The sequence below is a fragment of the Euphorbia lathyris genome, chromosome 1, assembly GCF_963576675.1.
Source record: "Euphorbia lathyris chromosome 1, ddEupLath1.1, whole genome shotgun sequence".
NCBI classification, from domain to species: Eukaryota; Viridiplantae; Streptophyta; class Magnoliopsida; order Malpighiales; family Euphorbiaceae; genus Euphorbia; species Euphorbia lathyris.
Window position 1 is genome coordinate 16,879,354 of NC_088910.1, and position 12,658 is coordinate 16,892,011.

General features: G+C 38.1%; 1 long non-coding RNA gene across 2 annotated transcripts; it reads right to left on the bottom strand.

The window, feature by feature from the left end:
- Positions 1 to 68: 68 nt before the first annotated feature.
- On the bottom strand, positions 69 to 1,909 carry LOC136218456 (uncharacterized). Of its 2 annotated transcripts, none has more exons than XR_010683810.1 (3): positions 1,455 to 1,909; positions 1,023 to 1,180; positions 69 to 523 (listed from the first exon to the last, which is right to left on the bottom strand). It is a non-coding gene; the product is annotated as an uncharacterized lncRNA (long non-coding RNA). The 2 variants fall into 2 exon arrangements; XR_010683805.1 differs by having other exon boundaries at positions 1,023 to 1,204.
- Positions 1,910 to 12,658: the final 10,749 nt, after the last annotated feature.

A 12,658-nucleotide genomic window follows, 5' to 3' on the forward strand; every position in this document is an offset into this window, starting at 1 on the left:
GAATATTTAACTGATTTTACGAACTATATGAATATATTTGATCTTTTTTTTTTTTTGTAAAAATGTAATTAAGAACAACATAAGTACTAAATATAGCAAAACATCGGTATATCTAGTAAACAAATGCAATGTAAATATTTATAAAACAAATTGGCTAAAATGATAAATTTATAAAAAAATGAAAATTTACCCCGGACAAAATGGGTATCTACATCATTCATCAAACCAGAGGCAGCCTCCCCCATGCTGATTCCAGATCTCCATATCTCTGCTCCTTGAGGGCCAGAGAGCACTAGCCCCCGGTCTGAAGTTAGCTCTAGTTTTGATCTTGTTGGCGCCGGATCATCTCCATTTGCGTACCACACAATATTTTGGTCTGGGATTTTGTTGTACCAAATTGCAAGCAAGTAAAGATCCTTCTTTTCAAGCTGCTGAAACCCAAAAGCAAAATCCCCAGAAGGAGAAATCCATGGTTCTTTTGCCTCATCTCCTGCAATGAGAGAGCTACCTACGTTTACGCCCTCTGTTTTGAGCAAACAATTGAAATGGAAGCAAAAGTAAGCAAAGGACAAGAAAATAAACAACAACTGAAGCCATTTATGTATTACAATTTCTAACATCATTGAAGAAAGAATGGAAAATTAGTCAATTATATACAGATAGAGGAAAAAGCAAATACCTAGTAGTTGAGTCAAAGTTGCTGAACATTTCTATACCAGGTCAAGTGATTTTATAATTTTTTGGACTAAAATTTCAACATTTAATTAACTATTATATAAATTTGATACCATGATATGTTCTTTTTTTGTTTAAATATTCATTGCCTCAGTTTTTCTTTTTTCTAGAACCAAAATTGTCAGTTTTGATGTGGCAATGAATGAAAAGTTTTAGTTAAAATTTCTTCTCTTGCCAAAGCATGTCGACGAAGTCAAGGATATATGAATAGTTGATTTGAAATTAAAAAGAACTGTTGTTTATGAAAGCATCATGAAAATAATACATAAAGAAAAAAATAGACCTACCTCCAATCCTTCAGCAAATTTACGAATTGAATCAACAAAAATGATCGCTTTTCCAGTCAAACGTTCCACCAGGTCTTAGATTTTCTTCACACGGTGGCTCCGCCGATGGGTATTGAATGAAGTGGTGCGGATAAATGCTAGACGGAAGACAAGATCCTCTGCCCCTTCGACAAGAAAGGGAACTGCTTTAGATAATAGCAAAATACGGTAAATAATTAATAATTATTTTATTACCCAAGGAAAAATCGGGACTAAGAAGATTGTAGTGAGAAGTTGAAGAAAATTCAAAGAAACTAAGGTTAGTTGTTCATATTAGATGAAATCGGACTCCATTAAGAGACGGATTACATGTAGTTGAGGCAGAATAGATTAATTCGTGGTGAAATAAACGAATTTAACCTAAAAATATAGAAAATCCAGAAAAACACTAACCTAATCGAGGCTGGAAGACTCTGTTGAGGAGATTAGAGGTCGGATGGAACAGAGAGAAAGACACAGAGATCAACCGGAGACAATAAACCAAGAGAGATAGAGAACGAGCATTGATGCTCTCCGGGTGGGTAGAGAGTAGTTCGCCGGAGTGACTTCACACCGCCGTCCGAGGAAAATATCTGAGGAAAGTTGAAAGGACCATCGGCAAAAGCGACGGAATTGGACTGGGACAGAGAAGCAGAAGCTGATGCAGCTATGGCTGAGATTACTCCAATTGCATATGATTTCACCATTTTCGTTTTCTTCTCTGCTAGCTCTAACAATTAAACAAATAAAAAGGAAAAATAAAAGTATAACAACAGGGTTTATGTCTTGATGAACAAGACAGTTGCCATGAACGAGCAGGGAAAGGTTTTTCAAGCGTTTAGGGTTTTTGTATGTGGCGGTTTTGGGGAAAAATAAATGTTTTGAGGCTTTATATCACAGTGGATGATCTGGGTACTATACTACACTCTTCGGCTTTGGGTATCCATATACCGGGTCATATTTGAATCCGATATCCACTGGTTCAACCGGCTCTTAATGATTATGGGCCTGTTTCAAAAAATAGATTATGGGCCTGATCATAGGCCTACATTTCATATCACTATGGGCTTAATTAAATCCTGTATTTTAAGAAACAACTTTATTAATAAATATTAGAAGCAGTGACATCGATTAGAAACGAAGGCGGATAATCTCACTCTCCATGAATAGACTTTGAAATGATAGCTTTAGCAAAAGCATGAATAGCCATGTTCGTTAAATATTTTACAAATTGAATTATATTAATTTAAAGGTTAAAATGGTCTCTAAAGTTAGCAGTCATGATTAATTTAGTTCAAATCAAAATTTATATATCAACTCAACATTCAAGTTGTTAAATTTTGACAAATTAACTCAGTTTAAATACCAAAATTTATGAAATTGAGTCAATTTGTCAACTTAAGGACTAAGTTGATATGTAAACTTTAATTTGATCTAAATTAATCGTGACTGCCAAGCTTGAGGGTCATTTTGACTGTTAATTACATCCTAACTTGGTATTTCACCACTTTAACAGTATTATATATAAAATATGGGTCATAATATTACTAACACTATAGTTTAAGGGTTATAAATGTATTTTATCTCTTTATTTACATTTTGTTTATATTAGGAGTAAATTACACTCATGACCCTTCAATTTTTTTTTAAGGTCTTTGAACTTCAAAGCCGAACATATAATTTATGGGCTTTTACTAATATACAAGTTATTTAAGCTTTTGTCACTTCGATAACAGGTAACTTTTGATTGTAGAACTGATAAAAATAATATTTTAAACAATTTTAATTTTAAACTTTTTAGTTTTAAAGTTATGTAACTGTAGTTTAGATTAGGAGAGTAAAATTTATTTTTTAGATTGAAAAAAAAGGTCTAAAAACAATGATTCTGCAAAAATGTGATTCTAAACAACTTTAATTTCTATATTTTTTTATCTTAACGTCATCGTATATAAGTATTTTGAGGTAGTTTACTTTCATTAAAATACTTGGAAAATTTTCATAGACTTTTATGTTTAGTTGTTATAGTGATATTATATTTACTTATCATATATAACTTTATTATATGTTTTTTTGAAATTTCAAATTTTTTTTTTTTTGTCATTCTTAAAATTTTATTAAGCTTTTATATAAAAAATGAAGGTAGATCCGTCTTGAAGAGCCAAGTCTTGACAGACTTTATAAACGAATTTACTTAGGAGGATATTAATCCCCCTAAACCGAAGCTGGAGGAATGGACGATGTACACCGATGGAGCCTCATCGGCGGAAGGAGCAGGGATAAGAGTGGTAATCAAGGGACCATATTACATTAAGTTACATTATGCAGCAAAGCTAGAGTTCCCCGCAACAAACAATGTTGCAGAATACGAGGCCTTGATACTAGGGCTAGGCCTTTTGAAGGAGATTACACCGGAACGGGTTGTGATCTACAGTGACTCCAAACTAATGGTCAACCAGGTAATCAAAAACTTTGATGTAAAAGATGAAACCCTGGTCAAATATGTAGAAGAGGCTAAGAAGATATTGAACCACTTGGAAACCAAAGAAACGAAATGGGAGTTGGTCCATGTGCTTCAAGGATCAAACACATAAGCGGATCACCTGGCTAAGCTGGCTTCTAGCAAAGATAAGTGGGCGGATCTACAATGACCATTCGAAGTGAAAACCAGACCGGCATTCGCCCCAGAAGTCATAGCTCTTATTACATCCGCCGTTGGAGACTGGAGATCGCCGATCTAGTAGTAACTTGCGAACGGAATTTTGCCTCAAGACAAAGAAGAAGCCAGGCGGACGGTAAGAAATGCAGCATACTTCTCCATAATAAACGATCACCTGTACAGAAAATCTTTTAGTCAGCCTTGGTTGAAGTGTGTTACGACAGAAGAGGGACAGGAGATCATTAAAGAGCTGCATGAAGGTGCTTGTGGAGCCCATGAACCATCCGCCTCCATTCGCAAGAAGTCCAGGCTGTTTGGATTCTATTGGCCAACTACGGAACTTGATGCTCAGAAGTTGCTGGAGTCCTGTCATAACTGCCAGGTCCATGCAAATGAATCTCACACGACTAAGCATCTACAAAAGCCCATCATCGAAGGAAGACCTTTCGCCACATGGGGTATCGACATTGTCGGTCCTTTTCCCCCCACCAAGAGACAAAGGAAATATGTGGTGGTAGCCGTTGATCACTTTACAAAGTGGGTAGAAGCTGAAGCTGTTTCCTCCATAAGTGCAGAGCAAATGGTCGAGTTCGTAAGGGACAATATTATTGGAAGATTTGGAGTTCCCCACACAATTATCACCGATAATGGAACGCAGTTCAACTGCGGGGAGTTCAGGTCCTTTTGCGAAAATCAAGGTATTTAGAATAGATTCGCCTCAGTATATTACCCTCAATCCAACGGAATGACCGAAGTCACCAACCGAACAATCGTGAAAGGCATAAAAAAGAGATTGGGTGAGCATAACAAAAAGTGGGCGGATTAGTTGATGAATGTTCTATGGGCATACATAACAACTCCCCGAACTGCAATAGGTGAAACGCCATTCGCCCTCACCTATGGAGTAGAAGCTGTCATTCCTATAGAAGTTCAGATCCCAAGTGACAGAGTTCTATTTTATTGTGAGGACAAGAACGATAAAAAGTTAAGGGAAAGTCTCGATCAACTAGAGGCAAAAAGGGAGAAGGCGTATGTCTGAATCATCGCCTACAAGCAAAGAATTGCAGCCTACCATGATAGACACGCCAAGCTCGTGGATCTGAATCAAGGAGATTTGGTGCTCCGGAAAGCTGACAAAATTCAATCCATGGAGGGCAAAGGAAAGTTGGGAGTCACATGGACGGGGCCATACAGGATAGTCACTAAGATTTGATCCGCCACTTTCAAGATTCAAGACATAAAGGGGAACACACTACCATGGACGTGGAATATCCAGAACCTCCGCAAGTACTTCACTAGAGAGTAAAATGTAATCAAGGTCTTGAGTACTCTTTTTCCTTTAGTAAGGTTTTATCCCATGTGATTTTTCTTATTAAAGGTTTTAGAGGCTCACATAAAAGACCAAGTTGATGTAATAAGGCGTATCGCCATTCAATAAAGAGAAATTTTCATTTGCAAATTCTTTCTTAAGTATTTTCTTGCAGAAATATAAATATTCCAGATTCAAAAGGGGAGGCAACAAAAGCATTCCCATGGTAGAACAATACCGTCATGGCATATCTACCTTCTCCTCAAAGATAGGAGAACAATAATCTCAGTGGCGGATCAATCTACTTCAAAGATAGGAAACAATTGATCGCCGTCAGAGACGGGTTAAAAATTTCTCAGACGTGAGATCTTTACACCCTCAAATATTCTTCTCAAAGGAGAGTATTAAGACCCGCTGGCGGATCGATTTACCTCAAAGATAGGAAGAAATCGATCGCCCAGTCCAGCTTAACTTCCTCAGATGGAATAAAAGCTTCTAGCCTTCAAAAAGGCTCACACCTCGAGGTATGGCTGGCCACCTACCTTGAACAATCAAAGCAAGTCCTAAGAAACCTAGAAATTTACTTGCTAAAAGATATAAAGCATAAAGTAAAATTAATGGTTAAAAGAATTCATCGAAAAAATAAATTGTACTTAGTTACAATAAAGCTAAACGTTTACAATGGCATCCCCCTTGGCATCTTTCTCTAGAGATGCATCCTTCGGAGGAGCCTCATTCTCTGTATCAACAATTCCCGCCTGAGGAGACGTGCTATCAATCTCCGCAGCGTTAGCTTTGTCACCAGCTTCTTTCGATGCCTCGCTAAGATCATCCGCTTCAAGGTTGACGACAAGCTTACTTTCCTCGTTCAATCCTTTCAGCTCGTTCCGGACTTGACCACAGATAAAGTCACGAGCATTCTTCATTCTATCATATCTGATAGCATCTTCAACCTCAGGGACCACATACTCTGGATCAACAAAATCAATCTCCGGGTAGGCGAGTCTAACATAGGCCATGATCCGCTCACCATAGTAGTAAGCACGGCTACCACCCATAATCTCCGTGTTCAACAAAGCAACTTTGTGGTTCTTGGCATCTTCCACCATCTTCTTCTTCAGCTCGAGGATCTCAGCATCCTTACTTTCATTGAGAGCAATGGCGGTTGTAGTGTTAGCACTGACCACAGCCACTTCATTCTCCAGCCTTTTGATGGTAGCTTTATCGGCAACCCCCTGGAGAAGATCCGCCTCCATAGCGCGCATATGAGCATATGCTTGACAAAGCAAAGGGATCATTTAGAAACAAAGTCTCCCTCGTAGAGATCACTCTTTCATCCAAAAATCTAAAGATAAAGAGAAAAACTTACCGAAAGGAGATCCCTCTTTCCCATCTTAGCATGGGCGGATCCCGATAACTTGTTTTGGCTCTCCTACACTTCTCCTAATTGGCCAATGGCTTCATCCAGGTCATTTACGACCGATTCATTCCCAAGAGATCCCTTGTTACCATACTTAGTGGACCAATACTTCCCTAAGTCTGGTTTGACCACCTACACGGAAAAGGCAGAGATCAAGATCCATAGCAAAAAACAGAGAAAGGTAAAGAAACAGTACCTGTTCTTGGTTAAGACCAAACCAGTCCATTCTGGGTTTTCCAGCTCTCGAGGCCTCCACCAGCAACTTTCCTCCACCCGCGGCTGTCACACCCGACCCTAGACGACCTCAATCGGCATCGGGCGTGAAATAGAAAGATCTTAATATTTACCAAGGACCTCAACATATATTTACCAACTCCTATATATGACAATTGAAATACCAAAGTTCTAACCATAATTCTAACAATAAGCAGCCAACTTCCAAACCTCGCCTAATCGGTTGGTAACCTTCTCTATATCCTGTACTTTATCACCTAAAAACATTAAAACATTTAAAAACGTGAGACAAAAATCTCAGTAAGAAACTATCAGCTATAAAAACCAACTTTACTTAACATAGCTACATATATACATTTATAAAGGGATTTAATCCAAACCTTATAAAATATATTCAAAACGTAAGTTCCTAATATAGTCAAAGTCGTAAACCAAAACCATAAAAATATATAATCTTGTATCCATTCTTGAGTTCAAAACCTTATAAAATATTGTAATCATATAAGTGTTTTATCAAACCAACTCGTATTTAATCAAACGTAAAACCTTATATCAAAATCAATCATAACCGAAAACATAATCCAAATGAACTTAAAACATTGTATCCATCCTCGAGTTTCTCCCCTTAAGTATCAATCCATAACCACATATATAGTCGAGACGTCTCTTAACATTGCCTATCCCATATGGTCTTACCTGACACTTCTTTGCCATACCCAATAGGTCTTTAGACTGTGTACACAGGCCATGTCCCTCACTGAACATGGTCTTCAAATATAAAACCACCGATCCGGATAACTCTCGATGGATATAAAATCATAAAATCATAACGTGCTCAAATTTCCTTTGACAATCAAATCCCAAACTATTTCATAACCATAAATCATTTGGCTTCAATTAGCCCTTTTGTATCATAAAAATCACATTGGACTTCAATCCAAAATAATAACAACAATAACCGCAACAGATTTCTCAATCCAAAAACAATTCGTAAGAAATCATCAAATTCATTTTGTTCAATATAGATATATATTGAAACCAAAAACATATATGTATATATGTAAATCAATCAAATTAAGCCTTAAATGAACATAATCAAGTAAAATCTGAAATTCACATAGAAGCATAATCAATAGCTTCATTTGAACCGTAATTTTACAATAAAAAGCAAACTCATGAAAAACCCTAATTTTACAAAATTCCTGCCTAACCTTAAAATATCAATTTCTGAAAATTCTTTGATTATATATATCTATATATATATAAAACTCAAAATATAGTTGATAGTTACTTACCTTGACTACTAATTGAAGAAAATACACCCGATCGATTCTCCTCTAAATACTGTCTAACACGTTTCCCCTCCAAACACTTCCAAAACTCAAAAACTCTTCGGTTAGGACTTAGAACTATGCATAAGGATGCTATGTTTTCAATTTCGAGTGATTCGGGCGGTCGAATATCCGTAAATCAAAGAAACGGTGGAGAAACGGTTCAGAGAAAATTGATGAATGTATCAGGAATAGAAAAAGGAAAAAAAGAAAAAAGAAAAGAAACAGATAATGATCATCCGATAGGTTCCAGATGATTTGAGATATATATATCTCAAAAGTTTGGAAAATATCCAGTTTGATCCTCCATCTTTATAGAATCTTTTAAAATTATCCTAACTTTTAATTTACACTTAAAACCATCGAGTTAACTCCAAACTTTTCCTATACCACCGAATGAACTTCACGCACCCAATAATTATAATATATACTAATATCAAAATATAAATTTTAGAAATTTAGACACGGACGTGACAGCGGCAGCCGCCCTAGTCTTCTTATTTGGGGGGATCACAACACCTTCTAAGGGGCGTTTCCCATCCAGCTTGCCAGGATTCGCCGCTTGCACACCCTCCTGGGCATCTATCTCCTTCATCTTCTTACGCCTCTCTATAAGGGCGCGACTGGCTTCAGATAATTCCCTGGCAAGGGGACAACAAAATAATCAAGGTTCAAGGAAAGAATAAAGGTATCTTCATCAAGTTGAGTAAACTTCACGTAAGTGATCTCAGTCCCCACTCGATGGACCAAGGGAATATCGCTCACCATAAATTCTAGAGCATCGGCGCATGTCCAAAAGTCCGTCTTAATGCTCTTCATGAGATTCGCCACCTTTTCCTCCATATCGGTCAACAGAAGCAAATCACCAGCCATATCCAGTTCATTGGGAAGCCCAGAGATTCGCCCTCCTTCACTTTGACGAAGAAGAACTTTTCATCCCAGAGATGAACGTTTGACATTTTATCACTAAAAGGCGAATAACCTCTAAACTTAACGAAGGTTATGAAAGACTCGTTTTGACGCCTTGAAGGTTTATGGAGAGATCGGAAGACCCGGGGAGCAAGGGTTACCCCGAGATTAGAAGCTAAAAGGCAATCTAACACCACGTCTAACCAGCCGTTTGGATGCAGCTGACAGACCGCGATCCCAAAGAAATCGAGGATGTCTCCTATCACTCGAGGAAGAGGAAGGCGAAAGCCCCTTTCAACATGGCTTCTATACACAGAAATAAATCCCCTAGGGGGACATGTGGGTCGCTGGTGGGCATCCGCCAAGATGATCTCATAGTTCTTTATCCACGGATAACGATCCGCCAAATTGGCAAGATCCGTAGGACTCATACGAGACGAAGTAATCTCAGCACGAGGCCCCTTTTTTCTAGTTGGAGTTGAAAAAGAAGCTTCCATCCCGGAAATAATCCTAAAATTTACCACCGGAGCAGCAGGGGCCACAGTGACGGAAGAATTCAGGGTTTCTGCAAACCCAAAATAAAGATTCCTACGCTCTCTCACTACACTATGCAATTCCGACAAATCGCAGCTCAGAGTACTCTCGGAAGAGTTCGTACTCTCAGAGGAAGTTAAACTGAGCGAATACTCAGAGGAGGTAGTTAAATTGAAAAGCTCGGTAGTGGAGCCGGAGGAAGAACTCATAAAATCAAGATGACAGCAAAAACGAACGGAATGAAAATATCAACTTACATGAAAAGTCGAAAGCTTCAGATACTCGGAGTTCTTGACACATGGAGAGCTCTGAAAAAACGCAGGTAAAATCGAAAAACTTAGCAAATGATAAAGTAAAATGGAAGAGAGAGAAAGAAGGTGTTTTGAAAAAAGACGCCACTTACCTCGAGCGGTGTGTCCTAGACACCTGTCACTCGGTGGATAGCCTAGGACAGAGCAAACATCAATAAGATGCCTCTTGACAGCACGCCAGGAAGACCAAAAGCCCTAAAGGACTTCCGTGTCACTTAGGGGGGGCTTCTGATAACATCCTGATATTATCTACGGGACTAAAAGGGAAATTGACCAAACGACCGCATATCGCGATGATTGGGAAAAACTATGGCGTATCAAGCAAGTCATCAGGATGGCGGATCACATAGATTCCTCCCTACGCTATCCGTAGTCAAACACTCGGGAGACCCGCCATAACACCTCGATCCGCCCATAAAATGGTTGAGCCGGGCAACTAATAACCCATTAATGAGCTAACAGTCATACTTGAATGAGATCAGTAACCGTCATTAATGAGGCATTAATGGAGACTTTCTAGTTACCAAGAGTTACAACTACATAACTATAAATAGCTTGCATCCCAAGCTATCGAGGTACACATTCACGCTCTCCTTAACCCTACTTTGTGCTTACAGTTTATTCTACTACTTTATACTGACTTTGGCATCGGAGCTTCCCCCCGTTGATTCCAACGGCACCCCCCACAGGGAAGGACACCGATCAAGAATTCACCACCAGTCATCAATAACCTATTGGCATCTTGAACTTGTTTACAGTGATCCATTTGCCCCGTGAACTTGTTAAATATACATTTCAATTTGTCTAAATCTATAAAAAAACTCAAAATTTAAAAAATAAAGGTCTAATTCGTGATACTAAGTTTTTAAAACAAATTCGTGATTTTATATCATAGTTTAAAAATTATAGACTCTATTTCATAAATCATAAACCCTAAAAAAAAAATATTCGTAAAAGATGAATTTATGTGTAATTTTCCCAGGTGGCCCACTTAAAGATGGCTCTTCGTGACCGTGATTTCTCACCCTCACCACCGCAAACAGCCAAAGTGTCAAACGCCACTTCAAACTGCTTTGTTTCTGTGCTTCTACTGAACTTACTCTTCCACTCCACGTGCATTTATGTGGTCCGTATTGCTCTAGGGTCATTCTCGTCATTTCCTTTCCCTTAACTAACTAGCCTCAGTTTTCCCAGCTTTCCTGTCCATCATTTTCCAAGTCTCACTTCTCTGGTCGCTCACCTTACAATTTACATCTAGATTTCCTCACGTCATACACATTGCAATTATTATCCACTCCCAATTATCCACGTGGCATTACTCATTCATCTGTACATTGTTCATGTCCACGTCACCAGAATATTACAGGTGTCACATTCCTGGTGCCCCACGTTGGTTTGTCTTCGCACACTTTAGCTATATATCCTAACTAATCTTCCATGCAATCAAATGAAAGAGAGAACTTAAAGAAAATAAAAATACCATAAGGTCATAAATAAATTTAATTGACTATCTTTTTTTTTTTGGTAAGAATTTAATTGACTATCTAATATTAATAAGTTAACTTGAAATATTGTGCACCTTCATTTTAGAAGAAAATATTTCAAAGTTTTTTGTTTTTTTATATTTTCAGAACATCCACGAAATATTTAAAATTTTATTTTTTTTATCTAATATATGCACAGCAGAAAATAATATATATTTTTCAAATATGTATATTTGATCCTTTAGTATTAAAGGATAGTATGTGCAATAAAAATAATAAGATTAATAATCAAGCATAAATTTTTTATAATGATGTGTGAAATTGAATCAATTTAATAATATTAGACTTTAATTATTATCCGCATTAGGAATATAATTGATCTTGAATGATAAAACTAAGAGTAGTTTTTTTTTTTAAAAAAAAAAAATTTAATAACAGGGAGAATTGCTCTGAGAATGATTTTGCGGCTGAAGGAAGTGACTGGATAACGACCCGCAAGAAAGCTAAGGGAAAGAAAGGTGAGTCGCGTCTGTTAGGGCGCGGTGGTTTTACTGTTTAATTCTGATGAAGATTCTGTTCTGGAATTGCAGGGGAATTCTGAACGAGGGAACTCAGAGGGCTCTTAAACAGCTCTGCATATCTAATCGGATTGATTTATTGTGCTTAGCCGAGCCTATGGTTGAATTTGACAGAATCTCTCCCATCTTCTGGAACTCTATTGGTATGCAACGCATTGAATACAATCTAAATAATTCAGTTTGGGTCTTCTGCAAGGTTGGTTACAGTGGGCTGTGCTCAACTGTTATCAGTCACGATCAATATATCTCTCTAAAATACAGTCTGAACCAGGAGAGTTATCAGATATCCTTTGTTTATGGCAGTAACACGGCTTCTAGAAGAAGAATGCTCTGGAGCTCACTCCTATCTAATCAAGTCTGCAACAAAAGACTTGTTTTGGGAGATTTCAATGCTCTTATGGGTGCCCATGAAAAAACCGGAATTAGCCCCTCTGAAGGCAGCTGTCGGGAATTCAGAGAATTCATTAGAAATGGAGAATTGACAGAAATTGATAGCTCTGGTCTTCAATTCACCTGGTCGAATGGGAGAAGAGGGGTGGCTCATGTAGAATGCAAATTGGACAGGGCTCTGGTGAATGATGATTTCATTGATAGCTGGGACAGTATAAGTTGCTCCATTCTTCCGCGAAGTAAGTCAGATCACTCCCCGATCTTTTTTTCCTGTGCCTCTGGAGCTGTCAGAAGAAGCAGGTTTCGTTTTCTCTCTATGTGGACCACGCATGACTCGCTGAGAAATTTGGTGTCTGATCATTGGTCCTCTTGCAATATCTCTCTCCCGCCGGCGCAGCTGCTATGTCACAAGCTAAAGGCCCTAAGACCGAAACTACGGGCTTGGAACAAAGAGATTTTTGG